A 23,023-nucleotide genomic window follows, 5' to 3' on the forward strand; every position below is an offset into this window, starting at 1 on the left:
TGTCTGTCCAGTTCCTTGGCCCATTTATTGATTGGGTTCTTTGTATTTTTTGGTGTAAAGTTTTACTAGTTCTTTATAAATTAGAATGACTGTTATCAAGAACACAAACAATAATAGATGTTGGCATGGATGAGGGGAAAAAGGCACAATTTTTCATTGCTGGTGGAGTTGCAAATTGGTGCAGCCACTCTGGAAAGCAGTGTGGAGAATCCTAAGAAAACTTGGAATGGATCCACCTTTTGACCCAGTTATCCCACTCCTCAGTTTATACCCAAAGAACTTAAAATCAGCATACTACAGTAACACAGCCACATCATTTTTTATAGCAGTGCAATTCACACTAGCCAGATTGTGGAACCAAGCTAGATGCTCTTCAACAGAGGAATGGATAAAGAAATTGTGGTATATATACACAATTGAATATTATTCAGCCATAAAGAAGAATAATATTATGGCACTTGCAGGTGTATAGATGGAGTTGGAGAATATCATGCTAAACGAAATAAGTCAATCCCAAAAAACCAGAGGCTGAATGTTTTCCCTGATAAGTGGATGATGATATATAAAGGGAGTGGGGGGTGGGGAGTGAGAGAAGAATGGAGGATCTTTAGATTATGTAGAAGGAAATGAGAGGTAGGGGGGATATGAAAAATGGTGGAATGAGACAGACATCATTACTCTATGTACATGTATAATTACACAAATGGTATGAATCTACATTGTGTACAACCATAGAAATGAAATGATGTACCCCATTTGTGTACAATGAATCAAAATGCAGTCTGCAAAAAATTTTAAAAAAACTAATAAAAGAAAAAGAAATTTACCACTACTTTAGAGATGAGAAAACTAACTAAATAACAATGAGTAAGTTAAGCCTATTAAGTCACAAAAGGAAGATAAAGTGAAAACAGATTCTAAGTCAGGTAAGTTCAATTTTATTACTTGTGTTTATTAAACTAAATTGAAATAGCTCCTATTTAGTTTGAATAGAAAGTTAATTGGAAACTCATTAATAGAATAACAAAATATCATATTGTGGCTAATCATGAATAATGTGCTCAAAGGTAAAAAATTTCTAGTCATGTTCTGTTAGGATTCTCCAGAGAGACATAACCAATCATATATGTAGATAGATGTACTATATGGGATTTATTATGGAATTGGTTCACACAATTTCATGGATCAGAAGTCCCACAACAGGTAATATACAGGCTGGAGACCCTGGGATGTCAGTAAGCATGGCTTGGTACAAATCCAAATGAAACTGGAGTTTTGAGATGAAACTCAATTCACGGCTTCTGCTGCCCAGTGGGCTATGCAGGAACTGGAGGCCTCTGTAGCAGAGGAGTGTTGCAGCTATTAATAGTGGCCCACATCCTCCGGTGTTGTAGCAGACTCCAGCAGCTCATCCTTATTTCTTATTCTTTCAGGGTTTTTGTCTTATGAATTTGAAGAATGGAATCCACAGACCAGGATGAGTGAGAATAAGAGTAGGATTTATTGAAGAATAGAAATCAGAACAGAACTCTTGCACTACAAGAGGGTAATCCAATAGTAGATTTTCTTCATCTGATGTGCTAGTCTAGTGGTTGATATAGCACTTGGTTCACTGCTATTGGTCCAAATTTATGCTAATTAGGGTTTGAAAATGTACTAACACCAATGGTTGATTCTTGAGTTCCAACTTTCATTCAAGTCTAGCACATTTTCAATTTAGTGGCAGGTCAGAAAAAGTGAAGGTGAAATCATAGATGGGGCTGCAGTGTGGTATAGTGCAGGCTCCTGCATTAGGTGTCTGCATAATGACCAGGCCTGGCCACCAAAGGGTGACAGCCTGGTGCATCTTTGGCTAGCCTCCCTTCCCCCAGTCAGGTCTGTTGCACCTGTATGGTGGACTTCCCTTGCCTTGGGCTGTGCTTGCCATCTGTGCTCCCACTGAGTCGGGCTGCTACTCCCATGTGTCACTCCTCTGTTGCCACTTCTCTGCAGGGACAAATATTCCAGCTCTGTGGCTTGGCATCCATGGAGCTATATCACAAAGGCCTCAGATCCAAAGAAGCTGATGCTGTAACTTTTCAAGGCTAAGAATGGAAAACCAACATAAGGGGTCACTAGCACAAGACTTGCAATCTAGGTTTGGAGCTCTGAAATCTAAGTAACTGATGAACATGCCCAATTTTGGAAGCAGAGACCAATTACCAACTATATTTGTTCTCTCTGGGTCCATGTTCAATTGAATGATCCCCGACCAAAATGAAGATGAGTCTTCCTCACCTAGTCCACTCAGACTCACATGCCAATCTTCTCTGACAGCTCTCATAGACATACCCAAAATACTGCTACTTCTGGGTTCTAGATAGTCCTTAATCACTGAATTTGACACCTAACATTAACCATCACACCCATCACACACTTTTTCTAGCCTTCATCAGTAATCTGCTCAAGATGTATTTCACTGTATATACATTTTCATCCCAAGGTGGTTGATGCTTCTTTCCATAATATCCTTAAACACTACAGAAATAATCATGTACTCCACAATCCTTGTCTACAATAATAATGTCACAAAATCACATGTTAAAAATAACTGGTATCTGGTCTAAAAATTGTCACAGTTAGATGAAAACAAGTGTCATCTGGGATAGATTGTAAGGATTCTTAACTAAAAATCTTTTGTAAGGAAAATATAGGGACTTCATCAAGGCTTTTGCATAAGACCTACAACCAGGGGGAGATTATGTTGAAGAATTTGATGTGCTATAATCCTTTACACACTTACACATTTATAAGCATTTACACATTTACAGCATTAGAAGTAGCCCCCCTCATGAGGTAGAGTGGTAGCTTAAGCATTCAATGAGCAAACTATCCTATATGTCAGAAGTTGCTAGGTTAAAACAGAATATTTTGGCTACATTTTGATTAATACTTGATGTTTCCATTTTTTATGTAGTTGCCATTTGAATTCCTTTCATTTCATTTGGAAATCACCATTCAATTACTACAACATTAATTTTGTTGTTTTAAATTTCAACAGTCAGAAGGTTGAAGAAAATATTAAAATATTACTTTGTGTGTATATGCAAATATATATTCTTTTATCTGCTTTATATATCTATATCTATCTAGCTGTACACACACACACACATACACACACACACACACACACACATGCATGTACTTTTAGCTTTTCTCTCTCCCACAGTAATTCATGTTTACCATAATAGTAGCTTTTACTTTATTCATATTTAACAAAAAAACTTTCTTTCTGGACTTCAATTTATATAAAGTAGAATTTCTTTATAACGGCTTTCCAGCAGACATGAAATCTGCTTATTTCTCCCTTCAGAGATTTCCTTTTAGAGCAGGATATTGTATTTCTGATTTGCTTGTCTATTGTTGGACAGCACAAAAGTGACATTCTCTAGATTTTTGATACAGATCCTTGATGTAACAGAAACTACATCTATAGTAATTCTATTGAATATTAATGTTATTCACCTTTATGCAATGTTGTTTAAATCACTCTGTTGTGGTTCATTTCATCTAGTTGGTGATCTTTTCTGTAAATGTTCAGTTGGATTATTCTCTCCATTTGGTGGGAATCCCTTAGTATCTCAGATTTAGAAATACAATACTATCAAATCTAATGACTCATTTATTAATTTTTCACTAGTTTCTCCCGAGAAGCAGTTCCTACTCCCTTACAACTCCCTGTGACTGCACCATTTTGGTTATTATTTATTAACCAACAATGAAGCAAGAAAATTATTACTTTTTTTTTTTCCAAGGCTGCCAGCCTCCCCAATAGGCCTGACACATTTAGTTTTTCCTTGGCTCCAGATATAAAATTATTTATTTTTGAAGACCATTGTGAATCATTTTCTACATAAGCATATTAGGTTTTTCTTTACTACATCTTCACTTTTCTGGAAAAATATAAGTTTTTTAAGTCACGGTGGCAAGAAAAAATTGGGGGATTTTTTTTTTTTTTTTTTTTTGGCTCTAATTAGGGATAGCCATGAGATTCAGAATTGTGTGTAGTTATACTTACCTTTTTTTTAAATTTATTTTTATTGTAAACAAATGGGATACATGTTGTTTCTGTTTGTACATGGGGTACCAGCATACCATTTGCATAATCATACATTTATATAGGGCAATGGTGTTTGATTCATTCTGTTATCTTTTCCTTCCCCCCCACCCCTCCCACCTACAGTCCCTCCTTCCTCCATTCTTGCCCCCCTCCCTCCCCTATTATGTGTCATCATCCACTTATCAGTGAGATCATTCTACCTTTGCTTTTTTGAGATTGGCTTATCTCACTTAGCATGATATTCTCCAATTTCATCCATTTGCCTGCAAATGCCATAATCTTATTATTCTATATAACTGAGTAATATTCCATTATATATATACAACAGTTTCTTTATCCATTAATCAATTGAAGGACATCTACTTTGGTTCCACAATCTGGCTATGGTGAATTGAGCAGCTATGAACATTGATGTGGCTGTATCTCTGTAGTATGCTGATTTTAAGTCCTTTGGGTATAGACCGAGGAGTGGGAGAGCTGGGTCAAATGGTGGTTCCATTCCAAGTTTTCTAAGGAATCTGCACATTGCTTTCCAGGGTGGCTGCACTAATTTGCAGCCCCACCAGGAATGCATGAATGTACCTTTTTACCCACATCCTCTCCAACACCTAATGTTGCTTGTATTCTTGATAATTGCCATTCTAATTGGGGTGAGATGAAATCTTAGGGTTGTTTTCATTTGCATTTCTCTTATTACTAAAGATGTTGAACATTTTTTTATATGTTTGTTGATTGCTTGTAGATCTTCTTCTGTGAAGTATCTGTTCATTTCCTTAGCCATTTTGTTGATTGGGTTTTCTGTATTCTTGGTGTAGTTTTTTGAGTTCTTTATAGATTCTGGCAATTAGTGCCCTATCTGAAGTATGAATGGCAAAGATTTCCTCCCACTCTGCAGGCTCTCTCTTCACATTGCCAATGGTTTCCTTTGCTGAGAGAAAGATATTTAGTTTGAATCTATCCCACTTATTGATTCTTGCTTTTATTTTTTGTGCTATGGGAGTCCTGTTAAGGAAGTCTAATCCTAAACCAACAAGTTGAAGAATTGGACCTACGTTTTCTTCTCTAAGATGCAGGGTCTCTGGTCTGATTCCAAAGTCCTTGATCCATTGTGAGTTGAGTTTTGTGCAGGGTGAGAGATAGGGGTTTAGTTTCATTCTGTTGCATATGGTTTTCCAGTTTTCCCAGCACCATTTGTTGAAGAGGCTATCTTTTCTCCATTGCATATTTTTGGCCCCTTTGTCTAGTATGAGAAAATTGTATTTATTTAGGTTTGTGTCCATGTCCTCTGTTCTGTACCATTGATCTACCTGTCTATTTTGGTACCAATACCATGCCATTTTTGTTACTATTGCTTTGTAATAGAGTTGAAATTTGGTATTGTGATACCCCCTGCTTCACTTTTCCTGCTAAGGATTGCTTTAGCTATTCTGGGTTTCTTATTCTTCCAGATAAATTTCTTGATAGCTTGCTGTATTTCTGTAGGGTACGTCATTGGGATTTTATTTGCAATTGCATTGAATCTGTATAGCACTTTTGGTAGTATGGCCATTTTGACAATATTAATTCTGCCTATCCAAGAACATGGGAGATCTTTCCATCTTCTAAGGTCTTCCTCAATTTCTTTCTTCAATGTTTTGTAGTTTTCATTGTAGAGATCTTTAACCTCTTTGGTTAGATTGATTCACAAGTATTTTATTTTTTTTTGAGGCTATTGCAAATGGAGTGGTTTTCTTCATTTCCCTTTCAGATGTTTCATTGCTTGCATATAAATATGCTTTAGATTTATGCGTGTTGACTTTATAGCCTGCTATTTTGCTGAATTCATTGATAAGGTCTAGAAGTTTTCTGGAGGAGTTTTTTGGATCCTCTAAATATAGAATCATGTAATCAGCAAATAGTGACAGCTTAAGTTCCTCTTTTCCTATTTGTATCCCTTTAATTTCTTTAGTCTACCTAATTGCTCTGGCTAGAGTTTCGAGGACAGTGTTGAAGAGAAGTGGTGAAAGAGGACATCCCTGTCTTGTTCCCATTTTTAAAGGGAACGGTTTCAGTTTTTCTCCATTAAGATTGATGTTGGCCATGGGCTTAGCATAAATAGCCCTTACAATGTTCAAGTATGTTCCTACTATCCCTATTTTTTCGTGTTTTGAGCATGAAAGAGTGTTGTATTTTGTTGAACACTTTTTCTGCATCAATTGAAATAACCATATGATTCTTATCCTTAAGTCTATTGACATGAAGGATTACGTTTATTGATTTACAAATGTTGAACCATCCTTGCATTCCAGGGATGAACCCCACTTGATCGTGGTGCACAATTTTCTTAATATGTTTTTGGATAGGGTTTGCCAATATTTTGTTAAGGATCTTTGCATCTATATTCATCAAGGATATTGGTCTAAAGTTCTCTTTCCTTGATGTGTCTTTTCCTGGTTTGGGTATGAGGGTGATATTAGCTTCATAGAATGAGTTTGATAGGGTACCCTCCTTTTCTATTTCCTGGAACACTTTGAGAAGTATTGGAATGAGTTCTTCTTTGAAGGTGTTGTAGAACTCGGCTGAGAATCCATCTGGGTCCTGGGCTTTTCTTGGATGGTAGGTTTTTAATGACTTCTTGTATTTCATTGCTTGATATTGATCTGTTTAAATTGTGTATGTCCTCCTGGTTCAGTGTGGGAGGAGCATATATCTCTAGAAATTTGTCAATGTCTTTGGTAGTTTCTATTTTGTTGGAATACAGATTTTTGATGTAGCTTCTCATTATGTTATGTATCTCAGTGGTGTCTATCATGATATTGCCTTTTTCATCATGAAATTTAGTAATTGGAGTTTTCACTATCCTTTTTGTTAGTGTGGCTAAGGGTTTGTCTATTTTGTTTACTTTTTCAAAGAACCAACTTTTTGTTTTGTCAATTTTTTTAAAATTGTTCCTTTTGTTTCAATTTCATTGATTTTAGCTCTGATTTTAATTATTTCCTGTCTTCTACTACTTTTGCTGTTATTCTGTTCTTCTTTTTCTAGGGCTTTGAGCTGTAATGTTAGGTCATTTAGTTGTTGACTTTTCATTCTTTTCTGGAATGCAATGAATTTTCCTCTTAGTACTGCTTTCATAGTGTCCCAGAGATTTTGATATGTTGTATTGTTGTTCTCATTGACCTCTAAGAATTTTTTTATCTCCTCCCTGATGTTTTCTGTTATCCATATTTCATTCAACAGCATATTATTTAGTCTCCAGGTTTTGGAGTAATTTCTGTTTTTTATTTTGTCATTGATTTCTACTCTCAGTTCATTATGATCTGATAGAACACAAGGCAGTATCTCTATTTTTTGGCATTTCCTCAGGGCTGCTTTGTGGCATAACATATGGTCTATTTTCGATAAGGTTCCATGTGCTGCTGAGAAGAAAGTGAATCCGCTCATTGATGGATGGAATATTCTATATATGTCTATTAAGTCTAGGTTAATGATTGTGTTATTGAGTTCTACTGTTTTTTTGGTTGGTTTTTGTTTGGAAGATCTATGTAATGGTGACAGCAGTGCGTTAAAGTCACCCAGAATTATTGTGTTGTGGTCTATTTGATTCCCCAAATTGAGAAGGATTGGTTTGATGTACAGGGATGCATCATTGTTTGGGGCATAAATATTTACTATCGTTATGTCTTCCTGATTTATGTTTCCCTTAAGCAGTATAAAATGTCCTGCTTTATCCCTTCTGACTAACTTTGGCTTGAAGTCCACTTTATCTGATATAAGGATGGAAACCCCAGGTTTTTTACTGAGTCCATGTGCATGGTAGGTTTTTGCCCATCCTTTCGCCTTTAGTCTGTGGATGTTTTTTTCTATGAGATGAGTCTCTTGCAGGCAGCATATTGTTGGGTCTTTCTTTTTAATCCATTTTGCCAGTCTATGTCTTTTGATTGATGAGTTTAGGCCATTAACATTCAGGGTTATTATTGAGATATGATTTGTATTCCCAGTCATTTGGGCTTATTTTTGGTTTTTAAGTTGGCTCGATTTCTCCTTTGACTGGTTTTTCTCTAAGGTAGTTCCTCCCTTTGCTGACCTACATTGTTGTTTTTCATTTCCTCCTCATGGAATATTTTGTTGAGAACATTCTCTAGCACAGGATTTCTATTTGTAAATTCTTTTAACTTTTGTTTATCAGGGAAGGATTTTATTTCATCTTCAAATATGAAGGTTAGTTTTGCTGGGTATAGGATTCTTGGTTGACAACCATGTTCTTTCAGAGCTTGAAATATATTGTTCCAGGCCCATCTAGCTTTTAGAGTCTGGGTTGAGAAGTCGGCTGCTCCCCCTATATGTAATCTGATGCTTTTCTCTCATGGCCTTCAAAATCCTATCTTTATTTTGAATGTTAGGCATTTTCATTTTAATGTGCCTTGGTGTGGATCTGTGGTGATTTTGTGCATTTGGTGTTCTGTAAGCCTCTTGTATTTGATTTTTCATTTCATTCTTCAGGTTTGGGAAATTTTCTGATATTATTTCATTGAATAGGTTTTTCATTCCTTTGGTTTGTATCTCTGTGCCTTCCTCAATCCCAATAATTCTTACATTTGGTCTTTTCATGATGTCCCATAGTTCTTGGAGATTCTGTTCATGATTTCTTACCATCTTCTCTGGGCAACTTTATTTTCAAGATTAAATATTTTGTCTTCATTGTCTGAGGTTCTGTCTTCCAAGTGGTCTAGTCTTTTGGTGATGCTTTCCATTAAGTTTTTTATTTAGTTTATTGTTTCCTTCATTTCAAGGATTTCTGTTTGTTTGTTTTTTTGAGAATCTCTATCTCTTTGTTGAAATGATCTTTTGCTTCCTACAGTTGCTCTTTCAGCTTATTGGTATTATCATTCATTGCCTGTATTTGCTCTCTTATCTCATCCTTTGCTTCATGAATCATCTTAATCATGTATAATCTGAAGTCATTTTCTGACATTTCTTCTAACATACTGTCATTGGATTCTATTACTATAGAATCTAGATTTGTTTGTATCATTTTCTTCCCTTGTTTTTTCATGTTGTTCATGTATCTTCCCCTCTAGCAGTGCAGATCTGGGGTATATCAGATTTCCCCCTATAGGCTTATAGTAGTCCTATAGGTTTCCAAAACCTTTCTTTAAGGGGAGATCAATATTAGCAGTGCTCAATTCAGACACTATGCAATCCTAGACCAAATAGCCCCTATGAGGACAATAACAATATTGTCATAATAAACAGAATGAGTTCAAATATTTTCTTCAGTAAAACAGATTTGCATTAAGGTGTGCAGTTTCTAATGGAGGACAAAGAGGATGCAGAGGGATGTAGAATGTAGCTGTTAATGGGAAAAGAAAAGAATATACAGAAATTCTAGATAATAGAAAGGGTGAGAGTGTAATCAAAAGAAATTGGATGTTATCATGCAAAAAAGGGAGAAAGAGACTCTGCGGGAACAGGTAAAGAAAAGCAAAAGAGAGCAAGAAAATTAAAGAAATAAACACTTAAAATTTTTCAATAAGGAGAAAAAAGAAAATCTACAGTATAACAGTCATATAGTAATGAAACCTCCCAGTGTTCAGTAGTCTGATGCATGAGAGGTACCTGACAATGAGCTTCAAGTCTCCAGCAGGGGTCTCAGGATGGGATTTGCCCCACCTAAAGATCAGAGCTATGGCTTCCAGGATTATCCAAGATGGCCACTCTGGCTTCCAAATGTGTTGGCAAATGGGGAGCTGCAGCTCAGGTTGTGGACATGGTCAGCTGGAGGTCCTGGAGGCTGGGTACGGTTGGTCAGGCAGGGTTCCTGGAGGTCGGGTGTGTTTGGTGTGGTTGTGAGATCCTGGAGGCCGGGTGCAATCAGTGGGTCTGGAGTCCAGGTGATAGGGCACAGTCAGTTGGTGGGGGGTCTTGGTTGCAGGGAGCGGTCAGTTGATGTGAGGGCCCCAGAGGCAGGGAGCAATCAGTGGGATTGAGGGATCCTGGAGATGGGGTTCAGTCAGTCTGGCCAGTGGTCCCTTGGGGCCTGGCTATTGTCTTAAAAATGGCAGCCGCCATGTGTAATCAATCCTGCAGGTACTGTTACAGTGAACTTCCAGTCAACAGCAGGCAGCTGGTGCTCCATTGGTGGTTGGCGTTCAGTTTGCTGTTTTTGAATGATTGGGAAGTGAAACTCGAGCATTCGGTGATGGATAGTTGTAAGGCAGTCAATGGACAGGCGAGAGGCAGGCAAATGGTGGATGATAGGCACCTGACAGCGAGCAGTCTGCACTCAAAAAAGCCATCGATATGCTGGCAGAGTGCAGGTGATCATAGCAGACAAATGGGGTAAAGAACAGGGGATTGATAAGCAGCAAAAACTACCTCACCAAGAAACAGATATCCTCTGCTTGAAACCGGAGTTACAGAGCAACAAGGAACACAGCCTCCCTCAAGTCCTCCATCTTGGATCTCAAGTTATACTTTTCTATATAGAGATATTTTGGATTTGGTAAGTACTGCATTTGTGTTCTTAGAATGCAATAATGTTTTCCTTTACAAAATATTTTTAAAGAATGTACCACATGAAAATACCTTTGTACTCCATTTCTAAATGGTTCTTCTCTTGTTCAATTATGCATATGCATGTTTGTGTTTGTATGTGTGAGTGTTCATTTATGTGTGACTTTTTATTATATTTAAAGCACCAATAGCATTTTATGAAATTTTCTGATTTGTATTTCCAATATTAATTAAAGTTTTTTGAGAACCATAATTTTAGAATATTAGAAATGTCTGAAATACATTTTTATTATGTAATGTTGATAGTAGTATGACATTCTTTAATTTTTACAAATAACACTGAATCTAATAAAATTTACTTGTTTGTTATTCTAAAACATGACTGTCTAATTACATGGACACTGCAACAGATGAAATTCTTCTTTGAACTTGCTGAATTGTTTGATATCTTTCTTCTTGATATATCATTTTGATGTCCTTGCAGAAAAAGCAGAAAAGAAATGATAGAGGAGAAATATCATATTTACCCTGAGAGAGATAGAAATCCAAAATTACCCCTTATCACTGACATGATATAAATATAATATAACATATAAAATGAAATGTTGTAGAGTTTCCTTACCTTGAGATAATATGAATCTATAAATATATAGGAATATAACTCCCACTGCTGTTCAACTAAATAGTAAAAGTAGAAAAACATTCTTCAGGTAAATAAATTCACTAATCAGTTGACTTTGCATTAATCCAAATCTTGGAGAGGCCTGAATTAGTCAAGTACACCATTAGTAAAGAGAGAAAATCAGTACTATACTGTTGGTCTTGAAAAACAAATTCTCATGTTGTGTAAGGGGTCATGTAATAAGGCAACTTTATGTTACTGGGATCCCATTTCTATGACCTGAAGGAATGAATTTCTACTAACAATCCCCACTTGTAGAAGAGAACTCCAACCTCAGTTGAGACTGTAACTTGGTTAATACATTTATTTCATCCTGCTAGTACTCTGAGTATGGGAACAAATTCTCCCATACACACAAGATGGATTATAGAAAACTCTGAGATAATAAATGTCTTGTTTTTGTGAACCATGAAGTTTTTGGTAAGTTGGTGCATTGAAAAGAGAAAGCTAATGCACATTTTAGCAAATGTACTTTAGTTATGTGCTGATGCCTTAAAATTCATCTCTTATTTCAACCTTTCCAAGAATTTCCAGTTTTATAAAAACCCATTAGTTTCATTTAATATTTTCCTGTTTGAACTGGTTTAATTTAGATCATCTTTTTTCCTCAAAAACAGACACTTCTAGTTTTGTCTCTTTCTGTTAGTGAAACAAATATTTTTCTGTCTCCTAGGTTAAAACTTTATAATAGTTTTCAGCTTTAACAAAAAACCTATACTCAATTCACAACTATTTATTAAAATCATATTTTGTAGACATGTGGCACTACCTAGTATTATTCAAAAGAAACATAAAACTTTTTTATAAAACTTTGATTTTCATAAAATACTTTACACTGTCATCACATTGTGATGCTCAGGAGACAAATTCTTATTCCCAGTTTAAGATAAAGAAAATTGAAGCAGAAAGATTAGATAATCTGTTAAAAATCAAGATGTAGTAATTAGCAGTAATAAGGACAGAAATTAAGTTTTTTAGCTCCAGGCTCAGTGTTCAGTCTGTTTTACCATGTTCTGTATCAAGGAGATACATCACAAGTTTTAAAAAGACTAAGGAGTAGAGGGACATAGATTTGAACTTCAACTGAATGATTAATTACATCTGTTAAGTTGAGCTATTTACCTAACTTCCCTATGTCCCATGTCTTCTTTGGCTCAAGGGGATTTATAATACTGATTGATTTATAGATTTGTTATAAGAATGAAAATAATTATATATGTAAAGTATGCATACATTTTATATATATTTATACATAGGAATTAAATGATTCTTATATATTTTAAATACATATGTATAAATTTGTATATTTTATAAGCAATTTTATGAATATTATAATATAAAATATAATATTATAAATAATAAACTCATTTACAAATATTTTTATTACCTATAAAATATAAATTAATATTAAATGTTGTAATTAAAATTATTTCTCTACAAAAATAATTTGAACACAAAACCTTAAAATGCCATTTGTCACACAATATAAGTGGTTTGATAATTAGCTGCTATTATCATTGCAATGCTTCCAGAATTCTTTAGTATATCTGCAAAGATTCCTCAGAGTGTTTGAGACTTGTTGAAATCACTCACATTTGCACAAGTGTACTTTATGATAAAAATTTATAACTAACTATTTTAATCCAAACGATTCTGGGAAAGACTCAGAGGCTGGTTTCACACAACCCTTACTTTAGGATTGAGTGTCATGAATGAGTTGTTGCACTGGTAGAATAATTCACTTCTATTTATGATTCAGTGTTCTCAGCTTTACTGTAAACTGTATTAACTGTCTACACAGTAAAATCATGATTCTGTTATTCTTTCCTAGCTAGCTGGATGGACTTTGGAAAACCAAATTCATTATTTGATACACTGCATTAGAAAACATTTATTTTTACTCTCAAATTGAAATTATCCAGACTTACCATCATCTAAATGGAAGTGTACTAAAGATTATTTTGGTTGGATGTATTATAAGCCCACTTCAAATAACCTCTCACATGGAGAAAATATTTATGAAAAGATGCAAATTAAGAGGTAGAAGGAAATTTAACTAGACCTTTAAGGGAATAAAACAGGGACAGGAAAATTGCCAGTTACTGGGCAACCTCTTCTCTTCCATTTCTCTCAAGGTTGCTTATCTGCATACTTGGCAATGCATCATTCCCTGTAAATTGGCTCTTTGCATTGTTATTGTTGGTGTCATTTATGTACACCTGATTATGATAGAGTTTATGATTTCTCTTTAAGTAGACTGAGTTTATAGTGACCTCATTCCAATGACAGATAGGTGAGAATAATTATCATTCTGTGTTTATTATTTTTGAGAGTATTGTATTGTAGAGGAAATTTAAAAGAGTTGACTTAAAAGATATCACTGCATTTGCATTTCCTCATCAGTTAAAATAGTTAATTCTTTGTATTTTTGTCACTGGCATAGGTTGGTATCTGTTTGTGATTTTTGCTACAAAGAACCAACTTCTCATTTTATCTACATTGCATAAATTCTATTCCTTTATCTTCATTTCCACCAAACAGTATCTTCAAAGTTGCTTTTCCCTCTGGTCTTCAGGACATCCCTCACAGAAATTTCAGTTAATCTTCCAGCAAGGGCAACTTGCATTATATATATATTTGTGTATATATGAAAACATATTTTTATAGTTTCCTGAGTATTCTACTATAAATTTCTATTTATTTTATTGTCAATTTGACATTACTTCCTAATTTTGTATTATTCCTCAGCAGAGAAGCCCTAATAAGTTCCTAGTAAAGACATTTCCTTATGAAAATGTAATTTTCTTTCAACTTAAAGTTTTTTTGTGTAACGTTTTTGTAATGCACTTTTATCACCTTCAAATTCTAGATTGAAACCATTTTGTTTTATAAATATAAATATTTTATGTATCCATTTACTTTTGGGAAGTAATTTTGGGGTATTTATAGAGAAATAGAAATAACCTAAGTGACATGTACATAGGAAGATATTATAAAATACTTTCTACCAGTTAATGAATTTTTAAAAGTCATAAAATAACTAATAACTTCAGTCTTTATTTCTTCTCTCTATATATCTTATTCTATATAAATAAAAAATAAGGCTCAAATACCTATAGAAATAGAAAATATGGATATCAGTATATAGGCAGTATGTATATTCACAAATATATTTTTATCAGTTTATTGCCCATTTTATTACATTGTCAATTTTCATTCCTGGGACATTGAGTATTATGTCAGTTGCCTGATAGACAGAAAAAGCATACAATATTTAACCTATTCAAAAAACTAACAAAGAGAAATTACTGATGGGTTCATAGGCAATGCATAAATAGTACCTCATTACCATTCAGTATAATTAGATTTAATGTTAAAATTTGTACTTTCTTTCAAAATATTATTTTGTGTTCCTTTCAAAGACAAAACTAATTCATCATTTTTGGTTTACCAATGTCTCATTAGATAACTTAAAGCCATTTTAAGACTTTAAAAAATTTTACATGAGGAAAGTGATGTTTCAAGTATGATTCTAATAAATGCTTATTTAAAAAGGTATTTGGTGTTTAACATTATATTAGGATTTAATTAAAATTTTTCTGTCACCTCAATGCACATATTTTATACATTTTTGTGGTTTGTATGCTGTTGTCTCTTCTGAAAATTGTTTTCTTTTTATCCTGTTTTATTAGTGCATTGTAATTGTATATAATAGTGGGATTCATTTTGACATGTTCACAAATACATATAGTTTACTCCATTTCTATCCCCAGTACCTCATCTTTCCCTTCCCTTCTCCATCCACCAATCCCTTTCCCCTACTCTATTGGTCTTCCTTCTATTTACTTATTTAATTGGCACATACCAGTTATATATGAAATTAGAATGTAATGTTATATATTCACATATGCACATAGCATAATGTGGTCAATTTTATTTCCCAGTCTTGCTTTTTCCCTCCTGTCATCCCTCTCCTTTGACTCCCCTGCTTCTATTCTCTCTTCTTTTGTCACAAGATCTCTTTTTTTCTCTCTAACTTCTACATGTGAGAGAAAACATTTGATCCATGACTTTCTGAGTCTGGCTTATTTCACTTAACATGATGTCCTCTAATTCCATACTTTTACCAGTAAGTGACATAATTCCATTCTCAGAAAGAAAGAAAGAATGGTTTACCGGAACTTCATTGTGTGTGTGTACCCCACATATTCTTTATCCATTTGTCTATTGACAGGCATGTAGGCTAGTTCCATAACTTGGCTCTTATGAATTTCACTATAAACATTGATATGCATGTATTACCATAGTAATACTTGTTGATTTTAGATCTTTTAGATATAAGCCATGGAGTGGATAGCTTATTCAAATAGTGATTCCACTCTTAGTCTGTTGAGGAATCTGCATACTGTATTCTAAAGTTGTAGTACTAATTTGCAGTCCCAATGACACATATAAGTATATTTTTATCTCCACAACCTTGTCAGCAATTATCATTATTTTATTCTTTATGAGTGTCATTCTGTATGTGGTGAGACGAAATCTTATAATTTTGATTTGCATCTCCCTGATTACTAATGATGTTGAACATGTTTTCATATATTTGTTGGCCATTTGGATTTCTTCTTTTGATAAGGATCAATTTGGATTTTGGTCCATTCAAGTGGGTAATTAATCTCTTCCATTTTGTAAGCTCTCTCTTTATACTCTTTTTTTTTAATTTTTATTTTGGAGGTGGGGGTACCAGAGATTGAACCCAGGGACTCTCAACCACTGAGTCATATCCCTGGCCCTATTTTGGATTTTATTCAGGGTCTCACTGAATTGCTTAGTGCCTTGCTGTTGCTGAGGGTGGCTTTGAACTTAACGTCATCCTGCCTCAGTCTCCTGGACCATTGTCTCTTAACACTCTAAAATGTTTATTTTGCTGTGCAGAAGCTTTTAAAATTTAATGCTATTGCACTTTTTGATGCTTGGTTTTATTTCTTGAGCTTTAGGCATCTTACTAAGGAAGAAGGTGTCTTTGCCAATGTGCTGGAGTGTTCACCCTCTTTTCTTCTATCAGTTTCACTGGTTTTGGTCAGTTTTTTCATGAAAAAAAAATTGCATCTCTCTCTCTCTTACTTATTTGTATTTTAGTTCTAATTTCTATTTTTTTTATTGTAAACAAATGGGATACCTGTTGTTTCTCTGTTTGTACATGGAGTAAAGGCATACCATTTGTGTAATCATAAATTTACATAGGGTAATGTTGTATGATTCATTCTGTAATTTTTTCTCTTCCCCCCACCCCTCCCAACCCTCTTTCACTCTACACAGTCCTTCCTTCCTCCATTCTTGCCCCCATCCCTAACCCTAATGCTAAACCTAACTCTAAAACTAACACTAAACCCTCCCACCCCCCATTATGTATCATCATCCACTTATCAGCGAGATCATTCATCCTTTGGTTTTTTGAGATTGGCTTATCTCACTTAGCATGATATTCTCCAATTTCATCCATCTGCCTACAAATGTAATAATTTTATCATTCTTTATGGCTGAGTAATATTCCATTATATATATATATATATATATATATATATATATATATACCACAGTTTCTTTATCCATTCATCAATTGAAGGACATCTAGGTAGGTTCTAATATCTGGATATGGTGAATTGAGCACCTATGAACATTGATGTGGCTGCATCTCTCTAGTATGCTGATTTTAAGTCCTTTGGGTATAGGTCAAGGAGTGGAAAAGCTGGAACAAATGGTGGTTCCATTCCAAGCTTTCTGAGGAATCTCCATACTGCTTTCCAGAGTGGCTGCACTAATTTGCAACCCCACCAGCAATGCATGAGTGTACCTTTTTCCCCACATCCTTGCCAACACATATTGTTGCTTGTGTTCTTGATAATCGCCAATCTAATTGGGGTGAGATGAAATCTTAGGGTAGTTTTGATTTGCATTTCTCTTATTACTAGAGATGTTGAACATTTTTTCATATGTTTGTTGATTGCTTGTAGTTCTTCTTCTGTGAAGTGTCTGTTCATTTCCTTAGCCCATTTGTTGATTGCATTATTTGTATTCCTGGTGTAGAGTTTTTTGAGTTCTTTATAGATTCTGGAAATTAGCGCTCTATCTGAAGTATGAATGGCAAAGATATTCTCCCACTCTGCAGGCTCTCTCTTCACATTACTGATAGTTTCCTTTGCTAAGAGAAAGCTTTTTAGTTTGAATCTATCCCAGTTGTTGATTCTTGCTTTTATTTCTTGGGCTATGGGAGTCCTGTTAAGGAAGTCTGATCCTAAGCCAACAAGTTGAAGATTTGGACCTAATTTTTCTTCTATAAGATGCAGGGTCTCTGGTCTGATTCCCAGGTCCTTGATCCATTCTGAGTTGAGTTTTGTGCAGGGTGAGAGATAGGGGTTTAGTTTCATTCTGTTGCATATGGATTTCCAGTTCTCCCAGCACCATTTGTTGAAGAGGCTATCTTTTCTCCATTGCATATTTTTGGCACCTTTGTTTAGTATGAGAAAATTGTATTTATTTGGGTTTGTGTCCATGTCCTCTATTCTGTACCATTGATCTACCTGTCTATTTTGGTACCAATACCATGCCATTTTTGTTACTATTTCTTTGTAATAGAACTGGTATTGCGATACCCCCTGCTTCGCTCTTTCTGCTAAGGATTGCTTTAGCTATTCTGGGTTTCTTATTCTTCCAGATGAATTTCATGATTGCTTGCTGTCTTTCTGTAAGGTACATCATTGGGATTTTAATTGCAATTGCATTGAATGTATAGCACTTTTGGTAGTATGGCCACTTTGACAATATTAATTCTGCCTATCCAAGAACATGGGAGATCTTTCCATCTTCTAAGATTTTCTTTAATTTCTTTCTTTAGTGTTCTGTAGTTCTCATTGTAGAGGTCTTTCACCTCCTTTGTGAGATTGATTCCCAAGTATTTTATTTTTTTCGAGGCTATTGTGAATGGGGTAGTTTTCCTAACTTCTCTTTCTGAAGATTCATCACTTATGTATAAAAATACATTGGATTTATGAGCATTGATCTTATAACCTGCTACTTTACTGAATTCACTTATGAGTTCTAAAAGTTTTCTGGTGGAATTTCCAGGTTCCTCTAAATATATAATCATGTCATCAGCGAACAGAGATAATTTGAGTTCTTCTTTTCCAATTCGTATCCCTTTAATTTCTTTGGTTTGTCTAATTGCTCTGGATAGAGTTTCAAGAACGATGTTGAATAGAAGTGGTAAACCAGCGTATTCCTGTCTTGTTCCAGTTTTTAGGGGGAATGCTTTCAGTTATTCACCATTTAGAATGATATTGGCCATGGGCTCAGCGTAGATGGCCTTTACAATGTTAAGGAACGTTCCCACTACCCCGATTTTTTCTTGTGTTTTGAGCATGAAAGGATGCTGTATTTTATCGAATGCTTTTTCTGGATCTATTGAAATAATCATGTGATTCTTAACTTTTAGTCTGTTGACATGGTGAATGACATTTATTGATTTCCAGATGTTGAACCAACCTTGCATCCCTGGGATAAAACCCACTTGATCGTGGTGCACTAATTTTTTAATATATTTTTGTATGCGATTTGCTAAAATTTTGTTGAGAATTTTTGCATTGATGTTCATTAAGGATATTGGTCTGAAATTTTCTTTCCTCGATGTGTCTCTGTCTGGTTTAGGTATCAGGGTGATATTGGTTTCATAGAATGAGTTTGGGAGGGTTCCCTCCTCTTCTATTTCATGGAATACTTTGAGGAGTATTGGAATGAGCTCTTCTTAAAGGTTTTGTAGAACTCAGCTGAGAACCCATCTATTCCCAGGCTTTCTTTGTTGGTAGGCTTTTGATGACATCTTTTATTTCTTTGCTTGAAATTGATTTAAGTTGTGTATGCCCTCCTGGTTCCATTTAGGTAATTCATATGTCTCTAGAAACTTGTTGATGTCTTGGAGGTTTTCTGTTTTGTTGGAATATGGATTGTCAAAATAGCTTCTAATTATGTTTTGTATTTCACTTGTGTCTGTTCCGATATTTCCTTGTTCATTCCGAATTTTAATAATTTGAGTTTTCTCTCCCTTTCTCTTTGTTAGTGTGGCTAAGGGTTTATCAATTTTGTTTATTTTTTCAAAGAACCAACTATTTATTTTGTTAATTTTTTCAATTGTTTCATTTGTTTCAATTTCGTTGATTACAGCTCTGATTTTAACTATTTCCTGTCGTCTACTACTTTTAGTGTTGTCTGCTCTTCTTTTTCTAGGGCTTTGAGCTGTAGTGTTAAGTCATTTATTTGTTGATTTCTACTTCTTTTTTTGAATGCACCCCATGAAATAAATCTTCCTCTAAGTACTGCTTTCATAGTGTCCCAGAGATTTTGATATGATGTGTCTTTGTTCTTGTTTACTTCTAAGAATTATTTTATTTCTCTCCTGATGTCTTCTGTTATCCATTTATCATATAATAGTGTATTATTTAATCTCGAGGTATTGGAGAAGTTTCTGTTTTTTATTCCGTCATTTATTTCTAATTTCAATCTATTATGATCTGATAGAATGCAAGGTAGTATCTTTATCTTCTTGTATTTGCTAACAGTAGCTTTGTGGCATCCATGTGCTGCTGAGAAGAAAGTGTATTTGTTCTTTGTTGAATGGTATATTCTATATATGGCCCTTAATTCCAAGTTGTTGATTGTGTTATTGGGATCTATGGTTTCTTTATTCAATTTTTTTTTTTGGAAGATCTATCCAGTGGTGAGAGAGATGTGTTTAAATTTCCTAGTGGGAGAGACTCACCCCGCAGCTCTATGTTGGTCCGAGTCTCTCAATACCTCCCCTCTTGAGTCCTGAGTTCTGGAGTACGGGAAATGCAGTCACCCTCTATTCCGCTATCTTGGACCTTCCTGTATTTCTACTTTACAAAAGTAAACAAACACACTTTTTATTTCAGATGATATAGACATAGTTTTTATTTGTTTAAACTGCTTTCCATTTATATATAAAACTCAATGAAAGTGGAATTATTGTTGTTTTTGTTGCAATATTATAAACCAAGTTTTTTTTTTTTTTTTTTTAAATGTGCTGGGATTGAACCCAGGGCCTCATGCTCATAAGACAAGTGCTCTACCAACTGAGCTATATACCCAGCCATAAACCAAGTATTTTTTAACTAGAGTAGTCTAAAGTAAGTAGTCTATTCTAACCAGTATCTATCTCCTAAGAATTTTTCATGTCTCATGCAATAGTTAGGTAAAAATTATTTGGGCCTAAACCAGGCCCAGCCAATAAATTCAGTGTTTCTCAGAATTATTATTTAATAACTCAAAAACAATTATACCTGAAAATATTACCAACTGAATTTGAAATAAAAGTTTTTGAAAGTTTGAGATTAAAATTTAACTCTAGACCAATGGTGTTGCCATGTTGGTTCTCATATAATGCACTGATCCACTTAATATTTAACTTTTATTTCATTTGGGTGATTTACTAAGTGGCTTTTTAAACAAACTATTCAGGAAATTATCATAATGTTACTTATATTTTGTAGGATTTTAAAGGTGGTAATTGTAATTTTTTCTTCTCAAGGAGAAATGGAGTTCTTCTAAGAAAGAAAATCCCTAAAAACATTTCTGTTGCTCTAAAAATGTGATGCAGAATGTGTACGTACCTGTACACTGACATGCATGAACACACACACAAACACATACGTTTACCCATGCTCTATGTTACTTCTTTATTACTGATCTTTCTTTTTTATCAGTAGTATTATGCAAATATTACAATTAGAGTTAAAGAGAATAGGTAAAATGGTAGCAGTGATCCACATCACTCCCTGAAAAATATAATATTCCTATTAACTATTAAAAGAACACTTTCTAAAGATTGTTGGTGTGGAAATAACAGCAGGTTCTATTACAGTGGTTGGAATAGTAAGAAAGAGTTACTGCTTTGAGGTTCTGATGAGTCCTTCGAGGTACATCTGAAAAACAACACCAGATGGCTCTAGAGGAGATCATTCTAATGATCCTGATGTAGTCAACCTTTCATTGTTCATCAACATGGCAATGCCCATCTGCATTCTATAAACTCTATGACCTGAAATTGCCCCATAGCCTCATTTTTATTACAAGGAATCAATTTTGTTTTGCCAAGATGAGTCCAGGAAAGGGACAATTCATGTGTGAAACAAGTAAAAACTTTAGTCATCTACATTCTATTTCTGTTGTCCTAGTAATTTTGTGTAAATCTATGTATAATCCTGAGAATAATTCTTCTGGTTGGCCAAGAATACTTCATCTGAATTTTACAAATTTTATTTGTCCACTTTTTTCAATTATCTTCTTCAAACACACTTAGTAATATTTCATCATAGTTGTTTGATTTGATGAGGTCAGATGATAAATTCCATTCCACATTGAAACTTAGCTCAAGTAACATTCTTATTAGTTAAAATTACACTGTAGGTATTACATACAGATAGATATTCCCTTTTGTTTATGCTGTCACTGAAACTTGTCTCGTTTAACCAAAATACGAACTTATTCTAAATATTGAGATTGATTCAGTCCTCCATATCTGAATGTTCAGCATCTATGAAGTTAAACAACCAAGAACCAAACAGATTTTTTAAAAAAAATTACTGTACAGACCAGAACATATATAATATTTTGCCATTATTGTGTAAATAATGTATTATAACACCTATTTACAAATCATTAAAATTGTATGAAAAATTTAAACAATGAAAAGATGGCTTAAATCATACAGGAGGAGGATGTGCATAAGTTACATGCAAACATTACATAATTTTATATAAATGAAGTAAACATTCATGGATTTTACCATATGCTAGGGTTCTGGACCAATCTCCAACAGATAACACGGGACAATTATATTACTTCCCAAGTATAAATTAATTATATTACTTCACAAAAACCCCTTCCTTCTCTGTGTGCCACATTGAGAGTAGTCAGTTGAATAGCACAAATGATCTATTTGATTTGTTTATTTTAATGGTATATTATAGAAAAAATTATGAAATTGTATATTTTCATTAACAATATTCATACATAATTATTTTAAATGATTTTGATATTAGTCACATGGTGAAATCACAATACAAATCATATATCCTAAAATTTTTTTGTTTTATATTCTGCTGAATTCCTATCATTTATTTAGTTGATTTTTTGAAAAAGGATATAAAATAGTTCTAATAAGTTCTAGAAATTCTAGGGAACAAAAACTTCAGGAATATTAAATTCATCTTTTGTTTTCTAGTCATTCAGATTCCCCATTCTCATTCACCCAACTTTTTCTTCTAGGATAACTGAAAATTCAATATTACCTAAAAATGAATCTTTTTTTGTCCAATAGGCTATCTCTCATAATGAATTCTAGTATTATTTTACCTTTGCCTTATTCATAGGATATTAATTTCTACTTTGAATTACATTTATTTGTGCATCTTGTTGTTTTCCACAAAAGTAAAAATAAGTCTAGAATTTCTTAAATACTTTATACATTTAATTTATTTTAAAACTCACACACAAATAAATATTAATTGCACATATTAATCATATTAGTGAGGTACTATTTGATGTTTCAATACAAACACCCATTATGTAATATTTGTATCCAGTTAATCACATCTATCTCCTTACATATTTATCATTTCTTTTTCTTTTCTTTTTTTTTTTTTTTTGGCAGTACCAGGGATCGAACTCAGGGCCTTGTG

This window comes from Sciurus vulgaris (assembly GCF_902686455.1).
Source record: "Sciurus vulgaris genome assembly, chromosome: 10".
NCBI classification, from domain to species: Eukaryota; Metazoa; Chordata; class Mammalia; order Rodentia; family Sciuridae; genus Sciurus; species Sciurus vulgaris.